Consider the following 23,141-nt stretch of genomic DNA (forward strand, 5'->3'; position numbering starts at 1 on the left):
TGATCTTCGTTTTCTGAATGTTAAGCTTTAAAGCCAACTTTTTCACTCTCCACTTTCACTTTCATCAAGAGGCTTTTTAGTTCCTCTTCACTTTCTGCCATAATTGAATCACTTTGCTTCACGATCTGAAACAATCTGAACACCATAAATTAACTATATTTCAATAATACTTATTTTTTAAAAGTACAAGTGTTTTTACAGCAGAGAAGTTCATAAGTGCACAGATATTATTGACTGAACATTTTAGATTTTCTAGAAGTTTTCAAGTCCATGGTTGGTTTATTGGCTTTTTTATTCACTTTATCAACAGTGAGTGTTTGTCAAGTGGTGTCTGGAGAATTCCCAATGGACAGAGGAGCCTGACGGGCTATATTCCGTGGGGTCACAAGGAGTTGGACACAGTTGAGTGACTAAGCACAACACAGCACAGCACAGGCTCAATCTCATTTAAATAGATCCACCAGGGATGCCTTGCTGTCTCCCCACCACATCCACATTATCTGTTCTTTCAGTAAAAATATAATCTCTGGGCTTCATTCTCTGTGCTTTGAGGGGGCTGATTCCCACCCTAGGTTTAAATTGTATGGGTGCTTTGTTTGCTTAGCTAAACTGAACTAAACTTCCCATAACTTCCTTTAATGTGTGTTTCTAGTTATTCTGGTCAAATGGAAGATTCTTGGAAGATCTGGAAAGCAGAAAAGAGGCAAAAGCCATTCTGTAGGTCATATATATTGTTGCTGGTCTGCTGACTCAGATCTTCAGGTTGAAATAGCACTGGATTTGCAACTGCTCAAACTTTTGCTGAATTCTTCTACAGTGTCTCAAACTCCTGGGCCAGGTGTGTGTGTGTGTGTGTGTGTGTGTGTGTATGTGCATCTTAATGAGGAAGAACCCTGGCTTCTACAGTATATTCATATATCAAACAGGTTGGATGGTTTGCCTGGCACACAAGAGGGCACTCTGTAGAAAGGCCTTTCCATCTCATGACTGGTCACGACAGAAGAAGCTGGACTACAGTTGAAAAGATAAATATATATGCTATACAGCTGCCTCCCCCTAGCTATCTATTTTACACATCAATATTACTCTTTCAATTAGTAGCCCCTTCTCCTTTCCTCGCTGTGTCCACAAGTCTGTTCTTTATGTCTGTGTCTCATTATTGCCCTATAAATAGGTTCAGAAGTTCCATTTTTCTAGATTCCATATATATGGAGTTAGTATAATTAGTATAATTCCAGATCTTCCAAGGATCTTCCATTTGACCAGAATACCTAGAAACACACATTAAAGGAAGTTATGGGAAGTTTAGTTCAGTTGCATAGGAATTATTAATATGTAATGCATATATATGCATTAGTATACAGTATTTGTTTTTCTCTTTCTGACTTACTTCACTCCATAACAGACTCTAGGTTCATCCACCTCACTACAATGAACTCAAGTGATAGACCTAGAGGGGTGGGATGGGGTGGTAGGAGGGAGGAGCAAGAGGGAGGGGATATATATATATACTTATAGCTGGTTCATGTAGTTGTACAGCAGAAAAAACACACCAGTATAAAGCAATTATTCTCCAATTTAAAAAAATGAAAAAATAAAAAAGCAGCCTAAAAAAAAAAAAACAAAAAAAAAAACAGAAAAGGCAGATATTTAGTGAGGCTGGGGATGTTGTGCTTTCACTTTCCTCTGTATTCAAGATTGGACAGCATGTGGAGTTTTGTTACATTCACTTCCAATCACAACATGTTCCTCTTAGCTCTCTTCACTTTCCCATGGGTTCCGTCTCTTATTGGCCCAAGTAGGCTTTGTCACAAGTGCTCAGACCTTGAGCTGCAGCAGCGTTCTCCCTTCTAGCTTCACAAAACAGTTCCTAAATTCTTCAATGTATAATACACCCACCTTGTTTGCCAGCCTGAAAGCTGGAAGAGCAGTAAAAGCCTACACATCTTTCTCTAATCACGGATCTTCAACTTTCTAACTAGAGCTTCAGCTCTAGCTGGTATCAGTGTCCAGCTGGCCTGCCCACCTTAGAGGCCTGCCTGCCCGACAGCCATGGTTTGTCCCCTTCTGTGCTGCAGTGTGTTATGGGCAATCCCTAGGACAACTTCATCATATTAACTTGTGCTTTAGGGGCATCCCTGTACTTTCATGTCAAATCAGTGCACATATAACCTATGCAGCAGCCTTCCCCCACATAGAGGTCAATGTCCAACCTAGATTTTCCTGGCAGATGCCTCTTTCCCATTGCCCATTTCTTTTTTCTCTTGGTTGGCCCACAAATTGTTGGTTTGAAATCTTAGGGGCTTCTCAGGTGAAAATTGCCTCTGCATATGCAGAGCAAAAAGCAACTGAAAAAAGAAGCACATGACTCCAGTTTGGGAGGTGGGAGGTTTAATAAACAAGACATTATACGTGACGCTTTTATTGGGCAACCACAAGAGTAGATTTTCACACCCACCTGTCAGAGACTTAAATGTTGATATAGAAACCGTAACTGGGCCTAGTGTTGTATATCATCCAGAAGGTCTCAAACACACATTGCTCTCACATGGCTGCATCTCTAAAAATGGCTCCAGATGTGATAACTATGGGCAGAAAGTGCTTCCAAAGACAGGGATCGGGGGCAAGGAGCGTGATTTTCTGGGTCAGCTTGTGGTTCAACTGGCCATTATATCCCCCAGTAACCTCCTCCAACAAGACAGCAGAACAGGGAGGACAGGCACAGGACTCAGTCTCTCCCCCTGGGCTTTCAGCTTGTTTTTGTGTCTTCTAGTGTGATCTGTACATTCATCTTACCTTCCTAACTGCTTGTGCTCTGAGTTCAAGCTCATCATCATCAGATGTGAAAACAACAGCTTTACAGAGACTACCTGGCCCACTCCAACAATAGTGCAAGGTCGAATCCCTAATACCTGGCATGTTATAACCCATTGGATATGAAGTTATGCTTCCATGATTGAACTCTGAATGATATAGAAGGGCATGTAACCCAGGCCACAGTCAATAAGCCCAGTCCATTTTGCTAGTCACCAGGGCAATTTGCTCAGGAATCAGTGCTTGACACAATTCTTTCAATTTCTTTTCAATAACTCATGCATTAATTAACATTCTTTTACCCTCTATACTGAGATTTTCTTTTAAAGAAACTGAAAGTTTTTAATAATACAATAGTATTATTTATATTCCCTCAAATTCACTGAGGGTGTTATTATGTTCATTTTACTCATGAGGCATGCAGAAATTGAGGCTTGGAAAAAAATATATAGTTTATCCAAGGTCACATATCCAATTCTTTTGGAGTTTCATTGCAACACAGGCCCATTTAATGTCAAAGACAGTTGTATTTTGCATGATTAATTGAGAAAAAGAGAGGTAATTATGATAATGATCCATTGCTTTCAGGCTCTTCTACAAATAAAATGGCAGTCATCATTATTTAAATGTAATTTGAGACTGTGTTGGACACCTTATAAAAAAAAAACAACTGTATTCTATAGCATAATACCTCATCCTGTGACATGGTCTTGGATTGCATTAAACAATTATTAGCTTAAAGACATGGATTCTACCCAGGTTCTCTGATGTGAGACTGATCCTTTATTTCTCTCTGTATCACAGGTTATTGATACTTTGAAAGGGAAATGGTTTATTTGAATTTTCATCAGGTTCATGAATGGACCTGATGTTCCTGGCACTGGAGAGAAATAGCCTCAGACCTCCTTTCATTCTCATGGATCTTATTTATAGAATTTGATTTGTATTGCTTTTTTTCATAATGTTATGTGAACACTTTTGTATTAAAACATCATTTGCATATAATTTCCTTACATCAGAGGGTCTATGTAAGTTTGTATCAAATCTTAGACTCTATGTAAAGTGTATCCCTCAGGACCTAATGGGAAGTAAGTGGAATAGTGAATCTACATATTTCACAATGGATTTAAGACAGTGGTGCTAGAGGTCACACAGAGTCAGACACGACTGAAGCGACTTAGCAGCAGCAGCAGCGGCCGTGGTAAACAACCTGCCTGTCAGTGCAGGAGACGTAAGAGATGCAGGCTGATCCGTGGGTTGGGAAGATCCCCTGGAGAAGGACATAGCAACCTACTCCAGTTTTCTTGCCTGGAGAATCACATGGACAGAGGAGCCTGGCTGGCTACAGTTCATAGGGTCACAAAGAGTCTGAAGTGACTTAGCCCACAGCACAGCACACACTAAATATAATCATTAATACTGTTTAATTAGTGCTGCATAATTTCAAGGACAATTCTGTCTTCAATGAAAATCCATTCACAAGTAGCACTTTAGAAGATATTGCAAATGCAAAGAAAAGTAAGGCTCCATGCTTGCTGTTGAGAAGTTCATAGATTAAAAATGCAATAAAACAAACATGAACACAAATATCAGTGGCTTGTTCTTAGACCACAAGGTTAGGTTGCTTAACTGGGCTTATGTTGGAGAGATAGTGAGAGAAAAAATATCATTTGCACTGAGATTGAAGGCTAGATTGGAGTTAAGCAGGCAAAAGCAGAGAGATGAGAGAAAAGAATTCCAAGTAGAAGAAACTGCATATGAAAAAGTCCAAAGGAGTAAGAATGCTAGATAGGGAATGGAGGGGGCATACTGTGATTGAAAAGTTATTAAAAGAGAAAAGTAGAACTAAATAATAGAATTGGGCATCCTAAGACTGGAATTCTCTTTATTCAAGAGATGTTCACTGAGGCACTTGGAAATTGGCGATGGCATAATCAGGGAGATCACCTCAGAGAGAGGTAGAAAATGGATTGAAGAGGCAGAAAATAGGAACACAGGAGACTGGTTAGGAGACTGAGGCAATAGTCTAGTCCAGACCCAACATAACTGAATTAAGGTTGTAGTAGATGTATACTTACATTTTAGAATTTTGCAATAGGTTGGAAAGTACATATTAAAATAAGTCTACTGGCATTGACTGGAAAGTACAGGTGTAAATAAAGCCCTAATCACAATATTTAACTAAATAATAATACATGTTTATAAAATGCTTATTATAGGAATAATAACTATTATAAGCCTGTGAAATGGAATATCTCCTGTCATATCATTAAACAAAGACATAACAGTCATCAATAGGAGAGGATGTGAGAAATAAAAAAGAACAGGATGCTGGCCCCACATAGCTGAGAAGCATACGAAAGGCATGACTTCGATAATCCCAGACTCTTGCATCTTCCCACACATAGAAGGGTGCTAAATTCCTTGAGATATCTGGTTTTCCTTAATTAACAGTAATATTTGATGTTTAGACTGCCTGCCTTTGTTAAAAATTTCTGTATATCCTAACTTCTTCCCTTGCCTCCTCAGAGCAGGTTCTCAGGGCTACTGAGGTGCTGCCTCCTAGGCTTGAAGTCCTAAGATGCTCCCATGGAATAAAATAACTCTCTAACTTCAGGTTGTGAGTACTTATTTAGTCAACGAGTGTATCCTTGTATAATTCAATTCCTAGAATAACTCTATAAGATATAAACTGTTATAGCTTTTACAGATAAGAATTTAAGTGCCAGTGTCACTCAGCCAGCCTGACAGGGCTGTCATTTGATTATAGATCTTCTGCTCCAGAGTCCCTGCTTTCCACCCCTTGTTTTATGCTAACAGTGAAGGCTTCATGAGTCAGACACTGCAATAAGCACTTGAATTCTCACAACAATCCTCTGGGTTGATTGCTTTTATTGCCCCATTTTACACAAAAAGAAACTGTAAATTAGTGTCTCAGCAAAATAACCAAGACGACTAACTTAAAAACTAATAAAATGATTAATCACATTGACATCTGAGCAAATTAACACAAATGTGAAGTGAAGGAAAGGGGATTCAGTGACATATGTGTCTCATTCCCAAAACAGCACTCTTATCCACTACACCTCAGGAAACTGCTAGATGCTATGTCTCAAGGATATATGAGGAGCCTAAATGAAGGGCTTGGCATCAACTAGCTTATCATCTAGTAAGACAGCCAGAAGCAGGGACATTTTAGTTCACTGCAGTGCACGCTACAATGTTAGAAAAGAAGAACCTTGTTAGAAAGCAAAAGAAAAGTAAAAAAAGGATACAATAGAAACATTATCAAAGTCTTGCTTACACTCTTATTCATTATTCATATATTTGTAAACATGGATTTTCCTTGTGAATTCCCTGATATAAAAGTTGAAAATATCCATCAGAGCTGGTAAAAAGCAATTTTTCTTTAAATCAATTGAAAAACTTTCCTTATGTCTTGAAATAACTATTTATAATTTTCTCAATTCAATTCAAAATATGGATTCTATTTTTAAAAAACTAAAACCTCAATTAAGTGGCTATTTCTTATATTTGTATTGAAACAAGCTTTAAGAATGATATAAATTTGAGGATTATTAAGAAGGACTACATTCTTGTTGAGAAGGTGAGTTAGGATTGAGAATGCAGCCTTCAATAAGCCTCAATTATCAAGAGATTATTTCAGTAAAATTACACTGTTTTGATTATTTCAGGAGTTTGTTTGTTTGTGGAAGGGACAATATGAATAAAGATACATAGATGACAAAAATTGGATACTGTTCAGGAAACAAGAAGCATTTACTTGACTGGTGCATTAGGAAAATAAAAGGAGTGGTGAGAGATATGTCATGACATATAAATGTGGAAGAACTGAAGAAAGCATTGTCTACAGACTGAGTAATTTATATTTTATTTGGTAAAAAAAGACTTTGGAGGATTTCATACAGGCAGTAAGTCTGGTGTGATTATTGGCAGGTTTACATTTATTATCAATCTTATTACTAGTTCTAATAGAAACTTGTTGAGGGTCTACCTGAGTAAAGGTGATGCAAACAGGTCATGCCCCCCAAGTAATGGATAATCTAGTTGTTGAATCAAGAGAGAAATCTTTAAAACCAATAATGATATAATGGTTTCAAGCAGGTCTGCACAATTAGATAGACTCTTAATGAATTATGGCAAAGCCGCTACTGAAGATAATTAATTCAGGTCTGAAATATTGGCTATTTACATCATCAAAGCACAAACAACTGCATTTGCTTCCCTTCCCTTTGGCTATGACTGTGTAATCACTAGAATTGCTTATGCCATTTTATCTTTTCAGCTGCTTCAGAAAGCCAGCTTTAGGCAATTAATTACATAAGCCATGTTGTGAGGGAGAGTAGTGGCAAATATGATCAAAATTACTGAAGCGACTATATCCAGAAATATCCACTAACACACATAATTCTGTTTCTTTACTTTCTCACACATTCTGGTTTGGTGGGATTCAGTGAAAATGATGGACGATTATAGACTGTTTGATAATGTATTCTATCAATGTGTAGAAACAGCTTTGCAAATGCTGTTTGCAAATATATACATATTCTGAATGTGTACAGGAATAGGTCAATGTTCCAATCTGAAGGCAGCCTGGCAAGAGAAATTCTCTTACTGGGGGAAGGGCCATTGTTTTTGTTCTATTAGGCCTTCAAAGCTCTGGGTGAATCCAATCCACTTTAAGGAGGGCAGTCTAATTTATTCAATCTACCAATTTTAATGTGAATCTTGTCCAAAAACATCCACACAGACATAATACAGACTAATGTTTGACCAAATATCAAGTTAACTCATAAAATCAGTTATCACATTATCTGCATATTTATCTATAATATTAGAAAATCTTAAGTGGAAGATAACCAAGCAGGAGATGGAGACTGGAAATCTTGGGTCTGTTGTAGATAGCTGCATATCAGGATATGGTTAACACAGAAAACCTTACAGAGAGAGTGATGTCTGAGTAAAGATCAGAAAGTAGATAGTGGTAAGAGGGCAGGCCAAAAATGTATTCATTAGAACCTACATGACACAGTAAGAGAAAAGACTAAAAGCAGGAGTTAGCCTGAATGTTACAGGGATATTAAGGCAACCAGTGTGTTTGCGATAGAGTCATGAAGGGAGAGTAGTATGAGACAATTTCAGAGAATTAAAGGAATCATATAGTGAGAGTTGGACTATAAAGAAAGCTGAGGACCAAAGAATTGATGCTTTTAAACTGTGGTGTTGGAGAAGATTCTTGAGAGTCCCTTGGACTGCAAGGAGATCCAACCCGTCAATCCTAAAAGAAATGAGTCCTGAATATTCATTGGAATGACTGATGCTGAAGCTGAAGCTCCAATACTTTGGCCATCTGATACGAAGAACTGACTCCTTGGAAAATACCCTGATGCTGGGAAACATTGAAGACAGGAGGTGAAGGGGACATAAGAGGATGAGATGGTTGGATGGCATCACCAACTCGATGGACATGAGTTTGAGCAAGCTCTGGGAGTTGGTGATGTTCAAAGGAAAGCCTAGCATGCTGCAGTCCATGGGGTTGCAAAGAGTAGGACACAACTGAGTGACTGAACTGAATTGAAAGGAATCAAAATAACGTAAGGTTTCAAAACCACTGTACAGTCTTTATCATTTACTCTGATTGAGATGGGTCATCACTGGAGATTTTTAATATGAATCTAACATATAGTCACATGTTGTTCAACTGCTCAGCCATGTCTGACTCTTTGCAACACCACGGACTGCAGCACTTCAGGCTTCATTATCCTTCACTATCTGCTGGAGTTTGTTCAAACTCATGTTCATTGAGTTGGTGATGCCATCAAATCTTCTCATCTTCTGTTGTTGAGTTCTAAGCCACATTTTTTCACTTTCCTCTTTTACCTTCATCAAGAGGCTCTTCGATTCTTCTTCACTTTCTGCCATAAGGGTGGTGTCATCTACATATCTGAGATTATTGATATTTCTCCCAGCAATCTTGATTCCAGCTTGTGATCCCTTTAGTTTGGCATTTCCTACTATGGATTCTGCATATACGTTAAATAAGCAGGGTGACAATATATAGCCTTGATGTACTCCTTTTCCAATTTTGAACCAGTCCATTGTTTCATGCCTGGTTCTAAGTGTTCTTCTTGACCTTCATACAAGTTTCTCAGGAGGCAGGTAATGTGGTCTGGTATTCCCATCTCTTTAAGAATTGTCCACAGTTTGTTGTGATCCTAACAGTAAAAGGCATTAGCATAGTCAATGAAGCAGAAGTAGATGTTTTTCTGGCATTCCCTTGCTTTTTCTATGATCCAACAGATGTTGGCATTATCATCTCTGGTTACTCTGCCTTTTCTAAATCCAGCTTGTACATCTGGAAATTATCAGTTCATAGGGCCTTTATAACTTCTCTATTAAAGGTACATTAAAAGGAAGCAAGAGTAAAGGCAGAGAGTCAATAATATTTGTTGCAATAACACAGGTGACAGATGATAATGGCTTAAACAAGAGATATTGGGGCAGGTGGTTAAAATTAAATAAGGATGAGATATTAGTATTTCTTTGGAAGTCACAAATATAATAATGGCTAAAAATCATCAGTGTATTTTAAAATCTACATGACTCTTATGCCATCCTTGAACTTCCCAGGTGTCTCAGTGGCGAATAATCCATGTGCCAAGCAGGAGATGTAGGTTTGATCCCTGGGTCAGGAAGATACCTGGAGAAGGAAATGGTAACCAACTCCAATATTCTTTACAAGAAAATCCCATAGACAGAGGAGCCTATGGCGCTATAGTCCATAGAGTCACAAAAGAGTCAGACTCAACTTAGCAACTTAACACCACCAACAAATATCATCTTTAATTTGCTTACTTTAGAACCATCAATATAAAGCTATTTTTGCTCATTTATTTTACTAAATATTTTAATTCCTTACCAAAGTAATAACATATTTATCTTAGAATTGAACGCATATTTACAAAGACATGTGAGCTAAAGATGGGCAGCAAACAAGCAGGATTATGCCAGATATGCAAAGCTGGCTCAACATTTGAAAATCAGTACAATCTCTCATATCAAAAGCCTAAAAAAGAAAAGTCTCATGTTCAGAATAAGCATTTGGAAAAATCCAAAATCTATTCAAGATTAACGAACTTTCAGTAGACTAGGAATAGAAGGGGACTTCCTCAATTTGATAAAGATATCTGCAAGAAATCCACACCTAATTCCATACTTAATGATGAGAAAATCAAAGCTTTCACACTAAGTTCAGATACAAGACAAAGATGGCCCTTTTTATCACTCATTTTCAACTCTGTAGTGGATTCTTGAGCTAATGCTATAAGACAAGTAATGGAAAGTGAAAGTTGCTCAGTCGTGTCTGACTCTTTGTGACCCCATGGACTGTGCATGGAAGTCTCCAGGCCAGAGTACTGGAGTGGGTAGCCTTTCCTTTTTTCAAGGGATCTTTCCAACCCAGGGGTTGAACCCACGTCTCCCGCGTTGCAGGCAGATTCTTTACCAACCGAGCTATCAGACAAGTAATGGAAATAAAAGATAAAAGATTGTGAAGAAATTAAAAATAAAAGTCTTTGTTCATAGATGATGTAATCGTCTATGGAGAAAATCTGAAAAAAAAAAAAAAAAACATGCTGTAATGAAAAGCAATATGGTGAAGTTGCCGAATATATAGTTAATATCTAAAAGTCAACTGCTTTTCTATACATCAGCAATGAACAAGTAGGGTTTGAAATAAAAAATGCAATACCATTTACATTAGCACCCCCAAAAGTAAAATACTTAAGTATAAATACAGTAAAATATGCAGAATATCTTTTTGAGGAAAATTGCAAAATCTGAAAAACATAAGCAAAGAAGAAATAAACAAATGAAGAGATAGTCCACATTCCTAGATAAAATAAGACAATATCATCAATATGCTGATATTTCATTTCTTTAGAATTTAATTCATAGATTCAATGCATTCCCAAATAAAATCCCAGCAAGTTATACTGTGAATACTGACAAACTGATTCTAAAGTTATACAGAAAAAAGAAAAGGCCCTGAATAGCCCATACTATACTGAAGAGGAATAAACTTAGAGGACAGACACTACCCAATTTCAAGATTTACTATAAACCTATAGAATGATGATCCAACAGATGTTGGCAATTTGATCTCTGGTTCCTCTGCCTTTTCTAAAACCAGCTTGAACATCTGGAAGTTCACAGTTCATGTATTGCTGAAGCCTGGCTTAGAGAATTTTGAGAATTACTTTACTAGCGTGTGAGATGAATGCAATTGTGTGGTAGTTTGAACATTCTTTGGCATTGCCTTTCTTTGGGATTGGGATGAACACTGACCTTTTCCAGTCCTGTGGCCATTGCTGAGTTTCCCAATTTTGTTGGCATTTTGAGTGCAGCACTTTCACAGCATCATCTTTTAGGATTTGAAATAGCTCAACTGGAATTCCATCACCTCCACTAGCTTTGTTCATAGTGATGCTTTCTAAGGCCCACTTGACTTTGAATTCCAGGATGTCTGGCTCTAGGTGAGTTATCACACCGTCATGGTTATCTGGGTCATGAAGATCTTTTTTGTATATAGTTCTTCTGTGTATTCCTATCACCTCTTCTTTATATCTTCTTCTTTATATCTTCTGCTTCTGTTGGGCCCATACCATTTCTGTCCTTTATTGAGCCCATCTTTGCATGAAATGTTCCCTTGGTATCTCTAATTTTCTTGAAGAGATCTCTAGTCTTTCCCATTCTGTTGTTTTCTTCTATTTCTTTGCACTGATCACCAAGGAAGGCTCTCTTATCTCTCCTTGCTATTCTTTGGAACTTTGCATTCAAATAAATATATCTTTCATTTTCTCCTTTGCTTTTTTCTTCTCTTCTTTTCACAGCTATCTGTAAGCCCTCCTCAGACAGCCATTTTTCTTTTTTGCATTTCTTTTTCTTGGGGATGGTCTTGATCCCTGCCTCCTGTACAATGTCACGAACCTCCATCCATAGGTCATCAGGCACTCTGTCTGTCAAATCGAGTCCTTTAAATCTATTTCTCACTTCCACTGTATAATCCCAAAGGATTGGGTTTAGGTCATGCCTGAATGGTTGGGCTGGGGGTGCTGGAGCTAGTGGCAGTGCATGGCGCTGGAGCAGCTGTGAGGAGAAACCCCACATCCAAGGTCAGAGAAACCCCAGTAAGACAGTGGGCCCTGGAATGGCTGTGAGGAGATGACCCATGAACAAGGGCAAAGGAGAAGCCCCAGAAAGATGGTAGGAGGGGTGAATTCATGTTTAGAACCAAACCTCATGCCTGCCAGAGATGCTCAGAGGGCTCAAACAATCCTCATGCTACCAGGACCCAGGGACTCTACAGAGACTGAGACAGAACTGTGTTTGAGCATCTCCTGTAGAGGTATGGGTCAGCAGTGGACTGCCACAGGGACAGGGGCTCTGGGTGCAGCAGACTTGGGTATAATAAATCCTCTTGGAGGAGGTCACCATTAACCCCACCATAGAGTTGCCAGACCATACACAGGACTGGGAAAGAAACTGTTGGAGGGCACAAACAGAACCTTGTGTGCACCAAGACCCAGAAGAAAGGAGCAGTGACCCCATAAGAGACTGATCCAGACTTGCTTGTGAGTGTCCAGGAGTCTCCAGTGGAGGCGTGGGTCAGTGGTGGTCTGCTGTATGGTTGGAGGCAGTGAGTGTAGCTGTACATGCATGGGATCTTTTGAAGGAGATCACCATTATTTTCCTTACCTCCATCATTGTATGTCCCCAGGTAAATAGCAGTGAGGGAACACAGCTCCACCCATCAACAGAAAATTGGATTAAAGATTTACTGCACATGGCCCCGCCTATCAGAATTAGGCCCAGTTTCCCCTCAGTCAGTTTCTCCCACCAGGAAGCTTCCATAATTCTCTTATCCTTCTCCTTCAGAGGGCATACAGGCTTAAAACCACAATCACAGAAAACTAACAAATCTGATCACATGGACTACAGCCTTGTCTAACTCAATGAAACTATGAGCCATGCCGTGTAGGGCCACCCAAGATGAAGTGGTCATAGTGGAGAGTTCTGACAAAACGTGGTCCACTGGAAAGGGGAATCGCAAACCACTTCAGTATTCTTGCCTTAAGAATCCCATGAACAGTATGAAAATACAAAAAGATAGGACACTGAAAGGTGAACTCTTCAGGTCAGTAGGTGCCCAAAATGCTACTGGAGATCAGTGGAGAAATAACTCCAGAGAGAATGAAGAGAGGGAGCCAAAGCAAAAACAACACCCAGTTGTGGATGTGACTGGTGATGGAAGTAAAAGTCCGATGCTGTAAAGAGCAATATTGTGTAGGAACCTGGAATGTTAGGTTCATGAATCAAGGCAAATTGGAAGTGGTCAAACAGGAGATAGCAAGAGTGAATGTCGACATTTTAGGAATCAGCGAACTAAAATGGACTGGAATGGGTGAATTTAACTCAGATGACCATTATATCTACTAATGTGAGCAAGAATCCCTTAGAAGAAATGGAGTAGCCATCATAGTCAACAAAAGAGTCCAAAATGTAGTACTTGGATGCAATCTCAACAACAACAGGATAATCTCCGTTCGTTTCCAAGACAAACCGTTCAACATCACTGTAATCCAGGTCTATCCCCCAACCAGTAATTCTAAAGAAGCTGAAGTTGAATGGTTCTGTGAAGACCTACAAGGCCTTCTAGAACTAACAACCCCCCACCCCGCCCCCCCAAAAGATATCCTTTTCTTTACAGGGGACTGGAATGCAAAAATAGAAAGTCAAGAAACACCTGGAGTAACAGGCAAATTTGGCCTTAGAATACATAATGAAGCAGGGCAAAGGCTAATAGAGTTTTGCCAAGAGAATACATTGGTCATCGCAAACACCCTCTTCCAACAACACAAGTGAAGACTCTACACATGGACATCACCAGATGTTGTCCATCACCATATGGACAACACTGAAATCATATTGATTATATTCTTTGCAGCCGAAGGTGGAGAAGCTCTATACAGTCAGCAAAAACAATACCAGGATCTGACAGTGGCTCAGATCATGAACTCCTTATTGCCAAATTCAGACTTAAGTTGAAGAGAGTAGGGGAAACCACTAGACCATACAGGTATGACCTAAACCAAATCCCTTACAATTATACAGTGGAAGATGGTCCATAATCTGGTAGAAAACATTTGCAAAAGACACATCTGATAAAAGACTATTTTCCAAAATATACAAATAACTCACTCAACCATAAGAAAATTAACTACACAATTTTAAAATGGTCCAAATAACAGATGCCACACTAAAGAAATACAGATAGCAAATAAGCATCTGAAAAGATGCGCACATCATATGTCATTAAGAAAATTAAATTAAAACAACAATTAAATATCACTACACACCTCTTAGAATGACCAAAATCCAGTGGAGTGAAAATACCAAACGCCAATGAGGATATAAAGAAACAGAAGCTCATTAATTGTTGATAAGAATGTAAAATGGCATACACACCTTGGAAGACACTTTGGCCGTTTCTTACAAAATTAAATATTATCTTACCATTTGATCCAGTAGTTGCTTTCCTTAGTATTCACCCAAAGGAGCTGAAAACTTACATTCACACAAATACGTGTACATATATGTTTATATCAGCTTTATTCATAAATGCAAAAAGATGGAAGCAACTAAGATATCTTTCAGTAGGTAAATGCATAAATAAACAGTGGTATATTCAGATAAGGGAATTATGGATGGTGGGTATTTATGATGTATCAATGTATAACAATATATAAGAGGGAATTCTTCTTTCCCAACCCAATTTCAAGCTTGCTAGTTCATCCCTAATGTGGCATGTAATAATATATGCTATAGTTGTGCCTATCAGGGGGCAAGATGGTTCTCTGTCCAGCTATGTTGTTGTACTCTGCAGGAATGTTTAAAATCATTCATACAACTCTAAATCTCTGAGCATCTTCATGCTGCAGTGTAATTTCTCTTGGAATACAAATATTAATGACTTTGACAGAATCAATTGAAAATTTTCATTGAAATTGTTCCTTGCTTGTAACTAAGAAATAAGCAGTAGTCTATGATATCGGAACCCTACTTGCATGTTGAGCATGTTTTTTGTCTGTTTGTTTGTTTGTTTTTTATCTAAGGCTTTATTTCCAACAGATTAGTAAACTCAAATGGTGATGATGGTGGTGGTTGGGGAGGACTGTCTATCTAGCTCACATTAATTCTTCAGGGACTATGGGTTATCAACATCTGCTACTTTTAGAAAATATTCATCAGTATTCTAGAAAAGTGAAAAGGCCTGAAAGCAAGCTGCTTTCTGATTGACTCACTCCACCTACACAGTCATAGGAAACAGTTAATTGGTAGGATCTTCCCACCATAAACTTAGTTGTGCACCTCCTCCTCATTTTATTGTACTGCAGCTTGCCACAATAGTTCCTTTTCATTCTAAATGTAGGGTTTTAAAATTGTGAGTGCAGGCTATGATCTTCCCGATCCAGGAATTGAACTCAGGTCTCCCACAATGCAGGAAGATTCTTTACCATCTGAATCACCAGGGAAGCCTATTTCCTTTCTTACTTATCCCATATAAAACAGCCAAGCTCTATATCCATGTGTTTATAAATGTGAATAGTAAAGCTAATACTTTCCCATCACTAGTTAATTCATATTTTAATTAGTTTATTTATTTTAATTGAAGGCTAATTACTTTACAATATTGTAGTGGTTTTTGCCATATGTCAACATGAATTAGCCACGGGTGCATTTGTTCTCCATCCAGAACCCCTCTCCCACTTTTGTCCCCATCCCATCCCTCAGGGTCATCCCAGTGCACCAGCCCTGAGCACCCTGTCTCATGCATCGAACCTGGACCAGTGATCCACTCCACATATAATAATATACATGCTTCAACACTATCCTCTTAAATCATCCCAACCTTGCCTTATCTCAAAAAATTCAAAAGATTGTTCTTTACATCTGTGTCTCTTTTGCTGTCTCACATATAGAGTCATCGTTACTATCTTTCTAAATTCTATATATATATGTGTTAATATACTGTATTGGTGTTTTTCTTTCTGACTTCAATCTGTATAAAAGGCTCCGGTTTCATCCACCTCATTAGAACTGATCCAAATGTATTCTTTTTAATGGCTGAATAATACTCCATTGTGTATATGTACCACAGCTTTCTTATCCATTCATCTGCCAATGGACATCTAGGTTGCTTCCATGTCCTGGCTATTGTAAACAGTGCTGTGATGAACATTGGGGTGCATGTGTTTCTTTCAGTTCTGGTTTCCTTGGTGTGTATGCCCAGCAGTGGGATTGCTGGGTTGTATGGCAGTTCTATTTCTAGTTTTTAAAGGCATGTCCACACTCTTCTCCATAGTAGCTGTACTAGTTTGCATTCCCACCAACAGTGTAAGAGTGTTCCTTTTTCTCCATACCCTCTCCAGCATTTATTGTTTGTAGACTTTTTGATAGTGGCCATTCTGACTGGCATGAGACAGTACCTAATTATGCTTTTGATCTGCATCTCCCTGATAATGAGTGATGTTGAGCATCTTTTCATGTCTTTGTTATCCATCTGTATAAACTCATGAAGAAAACAAGAGAGGATAATTCTAGTTGCAGCTCATGATGAGTTTGGGTGTCTCACATAATTTCTCTTATTGAAATTATCTTTAAGGTCTACTGCAGCCTTACTCGGAGAAGGCAATGGCACCCCACTCCAGTACTCTTGCCTGGAAAATCCCATGGATGGAGGAGCCTGGTGGGCTGCAGTCCATGGGGTCGCTAACAGTCGGACACGACTGAGCGACTTCACTTTCATTTTTTCACTTTCATGCATTGGAGAAGGAAATGGCAACCCACTCCAGTGTTCTTGCCTGGAGAATCCCAGGGATGGGGAGCCTGGTGGGCTGCTGTCTATGGGGTCACACAGAATCGGACACGACTGAAGTGACTTAGCAGCAGCAGCAGCAGCCTTACTAACATATTTCTTTATCCACAGTGCAAAAGCTACAGTGGTATAATATGACAGAATTAATTGTCACTGTTTTTAAAACAGTCATAGCACACTGGTATTTATAAAGTGATGAAAATAAAAATGTATTATGATCTTATGGAGGGTCAAAAAGAGGTGTTCTGAGTATAATTGCATAAGTATTATAAAAATTTTGAATCATCTTATTTATAATCTGACCTTTCTCTGCACACTTAGATGATAAGTAGATGGATAGGCAGACAGGCAGCTAGTGGATAGGGGAAAGTAAACTGCTGATAAGCATTCTACAGATGGAAGACTGGATTATGTTTAGAGGCTAGTCTTTCCTTATTTTTTCATTTTTTTCCCACTTTTAATTGCAGGCCACGTGCCAGGGTGAAGGTCTTTAAAACATACAATTTCAGAGAAGATGAACTGGGAAAAAAAGAAGGGATTAACAGAGAAAAACATTTGTTTTGACACATTAGACTTGCCTATGAGGGAGGAGAAAACAACCTTGGATTTGATAAGAGATTAAGGTTTAAAAAATTGACTAAACTAAATTTTCAAAGCCAAAAAGAAGAGAAAAGTTATGAGAACCATCTCAAGTATGAAGAGTCTCTGTAAGTTAGTACAGATGGGAGATTCAATAGAGCAGTCAAAGGCAACCAGACAACAAAAATCTATATACCGTTATACACTAATGGGCTGAGATTTTCAGTCAAACTGGGTTATGTTGTCATTATCCTTGTTCTTATTCTCAGTCTTATTTTCAGTTCATTTGTTCAAACCTAAGATGTTTCTTTTTTCTTGGGGATTTTTGATCCCTGTCTCCTGTAGAATGTCAGGAACCTCTGCCCATAGTTCATTAGGCACTCTGTCTATCAGATCTAGTCCCTTAATCCTATTTCTCACTTCCACTGTATAATCATAAGGGATTTGATTTAGGTCATATCTGAATGGTCTAGTGGTTTTCCCTACTTTCTTCTATTTAAGTCTGGATTTGGCAATAGGGAGTTCATGATCTGAGCCACAGTCAGCTCCCACTCTTGCTTTTGCTGACTGTATAGAGCTTATTCATCTATGGCTGCAAAGAATATAATCAATCTGATTTTGGTGTTGACCATCTGGTGATGTCCATGTGTAGAGTCTTCTCTTGTGTTGTTGGAAGAGGGTACTTGCTATGACCAGTGCGTTCTCTTGGCAAAATTCTCTTAGCCTTTTCCCTGCATCATTCTGTACTCCAAGGCCAAATTTGCCTGTTACTCCAGGTGTTTATTGACTTCCTACTTTTGCATTCCAGTCCCCTATAATGAAAAGGACATCTTTTTTGGGTGTTAGTTCTAAAAGGTCTTGAGTGTCTTCATAGAACCGTTCAACTTCAGCTTCTTCAGCATTACTGGTTGGGGCATAGGCTTGGATTACCATAATATTGAAAGGTTTGCCTTGGAAACGAACACAGATCATTCTGTCGATTTTTAGATTGCATCCAAGTACTGTATTTCAGATTCTTTTCTTGACCATGATGGTTACTCCATTTCTTCTAAGGGATTCCTGCCCACAGTAGTAGATATAATGGTCATCTGAGTTACATTCACTCATTCCAGTCCATTTTAGTTCACTGATTCCTAGAATGTTGACATTCACTCTTGCCATCTCCTATTTGACCACTTCCAATTTGCTTTGATTCATGGATCTAACATTCCAGGTTCCTATGAAGTATTGCTCTTTACAGCATCGGACCTTGCTTCTATCACCGGTCATATCAACAACTGGGTATTGTTTTTGCTTTGGCTCCATCCCTAAAATGGCTCTCTGAGGAGGCCTTACAAATAGTTGTGAAAAGAAGAGAAGTGAAAAGCAAAGGAAAAAAGGAAAGATATAAGCATCTGAATACAGAGTTCCATGGAATAGCAAAGAGAGATAAGAAAGACTTCCTCAGTGATCAATGCAAAGAAATAGAGGAAAACAATAAAATGGGAAAGACCAGAGATCTCTTCAAGAAAATTAGAGATATCAAAGGAACATTTCATGCAAAGAGAGGCTTGATAAAGGACAAAAGTGATATGGACCTAACAGAAGAAGACGATATTAAGAAGAGGTGGCAAGAATACACAGAAGAACTGTACAAAAAAGATCTACACAACCCAGATAATCACGATGGTGTGATTACTCACCTAGAGCCAGACATCCTGGAAGTGAAGTCTAGTGGGCCTTAGAAAGCATCACTATGAACAAAGCTAGTGGAGGTGATGGAATTCCAGTTGAGCTCTTTCAAATCCTGAAAGATGATGCTATGAACGTGTTGCACTCAATATGCCAGCAAATTTGGAAAACTTAGCAATGGCCACAGGACTGGAAAATGTCAGGTTTTATTCCAATCCCAAAGAAAGGCAATACCAAATAATGCTCAAACTACCGCACAATTGAAGTCATCTCACACGCTAGTAAAGTAATGCTCAAAATTCTCCAAGACAGGTTTCAGCAATATGTGAACCGTGAACTTCCTGATGTTCAAGCTGGTTTTAGAAAAGGCAGAGGAAGCAGAGATCAAATTGCCAACATCCGCTGGATAATGGAAAAAGCAAGAGACTTCCAGAAAAACATCTATTTCTGCTTTATTGACTTTGCCAAAGCCTTTGACTGTATGGATCACAATAAACTGTGGGAAATTCTGAAATAGATGGGAATACCAGATCACCTGAACTGCCTCTTGAGAAACCTGTATGCAGGTCAGGAAGCAACAGTTAGAACTGGACATGAAACAAGACTGGTTTCAAATAGGAAAAGGAGTAAGTCAAGGCTGAATATTGTCACCATGCTAATTTAAATTACATGCAGAGTACATCATGAGAAACGTGGGGCTGGAAGAAGCACAAGCTGGAATCAAGATTGCTGGGGAAAATATCAATAACCTCAGATATGCAGATGGCACCACCCTCATGGCAGAAAGTAAAGAGGAACTCAAAAGCCTCTTGATGAAAGTGAAAGAGGAGAGTGAAAAATTGGCTTAAAGCTCAACATTCAGAAAACTAAGATCATGGCATCTGGTCCCATCACTTCACAGGAAATAGATGGGGAACAGTGGAAACAGTGTCAGACTTTATTTTGGGAGACTCCAGAATCACTGCAGATGGTGACTGCAGCCATGAAATTAAAAGACCTTACTTCTTGGAAGGAAAGTCATGACCAAACCTAGATAGCATATTCAAAAGCAGAGACCTTTCTTTGCCAACAAATGTCCATCTAGTCAAGGCTATGGTTTTTCCAGTAGTCATGTATGGATGTGTTAGTTGGACTGTGAAGAAAGCTGAGCACTGAAGAATTGATGCTTTTGATCTGTGGTGTTGGAGAAGACCTTGAGAGTCCCTTGGACTGCAAGGAGATCCAACCAGTCCATTCTGAAGGAGATCAGCCCTGGGATTCCTTTGGAAGGACTGATGCTAAAGCTGAAACTCCAATACTTTAGCCACCTCATGCAAAGGGTTGACTCATTGGAAAAGACTCTGATGCTGGGAGGGATTGGGGGCAGGAGGAGAATGGGATGACAGAGGATGAGATGGCTGGATGGCATCACCAACTTGATGGATATGAGTTTGAGTAAACTCCAGGAGTTGGTGAAAGACAGGGAGGCCTGGGGTGGTGATTCATGGGGTTGCAAAGAGTCGGACATGACTGAGCAACTGAACTCAACTTAACTGAAGATGTTTCTTGTAGTTCTTTTTGTTGCTGTTCTTTACTCCAAATCTGGCTATGAAAAAAATTTTTCTACTAATTTTTTAAAGCTCCCTGTAAACTTCCTAAATTAAGGATGTAATGCTAATCACAACAGAAAATATATAGAAAATGATTAAATAATAAACATGAAAAAATAATATGTTTAATGATACTATTAAATTTCAATAACAAAAGTAAACTTTGTAGTTTCAGAATACTTCATCAGATAGTTGTATTTGAAGAGCCACAGTCCATAAGCTTGGAAGAGCCACATCTCTGGTCATCTCTCCTTCCAAGCAAAATGAATAACAAGTTGTGCTGCTTGAGGTTCTGCCCACTGGGAAGATTTGCCATCAGCATTGTCTTTTAGAACCATCCTGGATTGGTGCAGCAATGCTTCCGTTGCCACTTTTGGGGAACCATCAGGAACCATGCACAGAATCATCAGGAAACAGGGCTTCCCAGGTGGTGTTTGTGGTAAAACAAAAGACCTGCCTGCCAATACAGGAGATGTAAGAGATGTGGATTCAATCCCTTGGTAGAGAAGAGGATGGCACAGCAACCCACTCCAGTATCCTTGCCTGGAGAATGCCATGGACAGTAGAGACTGACAGGCTATAGTCCATGGGTTCCCAAAGAGTCGGACTTGGCTGAAGTGACTTAGCACACATCAGAATATAAGGCTGAGTTTTAATTCTCAATTACTTTTCAACTGTTGGTTCACAAACCAGTCCCCATCCACAGGGGACAAAGAGAAAACAAAGAAAGAGGCAAGCCATACCATATTGGTAGGTGGCAAGTTTACTGAGAAAGGGAAGTTACATACGTAGCTTGTCTTAGGTGGTTTCAACATGTGTAGATCTCCACACCCACCCTCCAGAATCTTTAAAAGTTTATATAGAGGCTTTAACTGGATTCAGTCACATACACCATCTAGATGGTCTCAATAACACACTGATCTCTCAAGAATGTGTCCATGGGACAGCTTCTAGCTCAGGAAAGGCAAGCAGAATGCACACTTCAAGACAAAGGAGAGGACAAGAGCTTTCCATTGCCCAGATCTGGCTATAGGGTAGTAATTTCTTCTCAATGACCTCCTCCAACATCAATACATATTTGTGGATTGAGGAGAAAAAATCAGTGTGGAAGAAGGATAGACAATGGACACATGGGCCACTCATTCTTGCATTTTTTCTGTGCCACCAGGATGCTTTCATCTTGTGTGATGCTGCTGTGCATGCCCAACTCTATGGATTAAAGAGTCATGATGGGAAGCTTGGATCACATGTTCTCTTGATAGCCAATGGTAAAGCATCCAGTGTATGCTGAGGCCTGGTAACAATTCCAAAAGCTCTCTCTAAAAGAGCAGTGATCTACAGAAGATAATATAGATTTGCTCAAAAAATCCTAAGGATCTGCTCTGTGCCTCATCTAAAGGCCATTAAAGGCTCCATAAATGATCCCTATTTACAACTAATATTCCAAGCAACATCAGAGCTGCTAACTCACAAGGCCCAGCTGGCAGATCAGCTTGCATAAAAGCTTAGATCTGCTTCAGATTCTTTTGTTCTCATGTGTGTGCCTGGTAAGTTGCTTCAGTCATGTACCACTCTTTGTGACCCACCAGACTCATCATCCATGGGATTCTCTAGGCAAGAATAATAGAGTGAGTTGCCATGCCCTCCTCCAGGACATCTTCCTAAGCCAGGGATCAAACCCACATCTCTTAGATCTACCTGCATTGACAAGTAGGTTCTTTGCCACTAGCCCCACCTGGGAAGTCCCTTTTGTTCTTGGGGTAGTTAAAAGAAAGCTAATTAAGTTAATCACTAATTCTGTGATTCAGAATATGACATTGAGCCAGAGAGTTGATACAATCCTAAAGTAGGAGAAGAGAGCCTAAGGATAGACCTGTCATCTGAAATGAAACTGCTTCGGATGATCTTTACTAATAGATATAGCAAAAAAGCAATTGTTGGCTTCATTCTTGCACACCAGTTGCCAAGAAATGTGTAGATTTGCTCTGGCAATTAAAGTGCATCTAGAAGAGTAGCTGTAGTTAGACTCCACTGACTATATATACAGTAATCCATTCTCATTCTCAAAGATTAGCTGTCACCTTCACAGGCCAAATAAAAGAAATGAATGGAGTTGGTAGGAAAGACCATGCATCATCTTTCAAGGTAAGTGTTCATGGTAGTAATCTCTGCAGTTTCCCAAGGTCTGTAGTATTGCTTTTAGCTCATCATTTTTGTACGTAGTAATAGTTTGAGTGGCTTTCACATGTTTTTCCTACAATAAGAGGTCCACTCTATGATTCAGGAAACCTTTAATAATGTCAGCTGCTGAGGAAGTTTATTCCAATTTTGCATTCCAAAACTCAGAAAATAACCACAGGGTGGACTTGAGGATCCATTGGTCTCACTGTGAAAACAATTCAAGCCAAAATTCTGTTGATTATCTAATCTCCATAAATCTCTAATCTGAGTGGTGGACCAATAATGGTGATATGGGTCTTCAGTGGTTAGTGTTAATTCAGTGCCAATGTCCAGTAATTTCCCCCAAATTG

This window comes from Bubalus bubalis, chromosome 7 (assembly GCF_019923935.1).
Source record: "Bubalus bubalis isolate 160015118507 breed Murrah chromosome 7, NDDB_SH_1, whole genome shotgun sequence".
Lineage (NCBI taxonomy): Eukaryota > Metazoa > Chordata > Mammalia > Artiodactyla > Bovidae > Bubalus > Bubalus bubalis.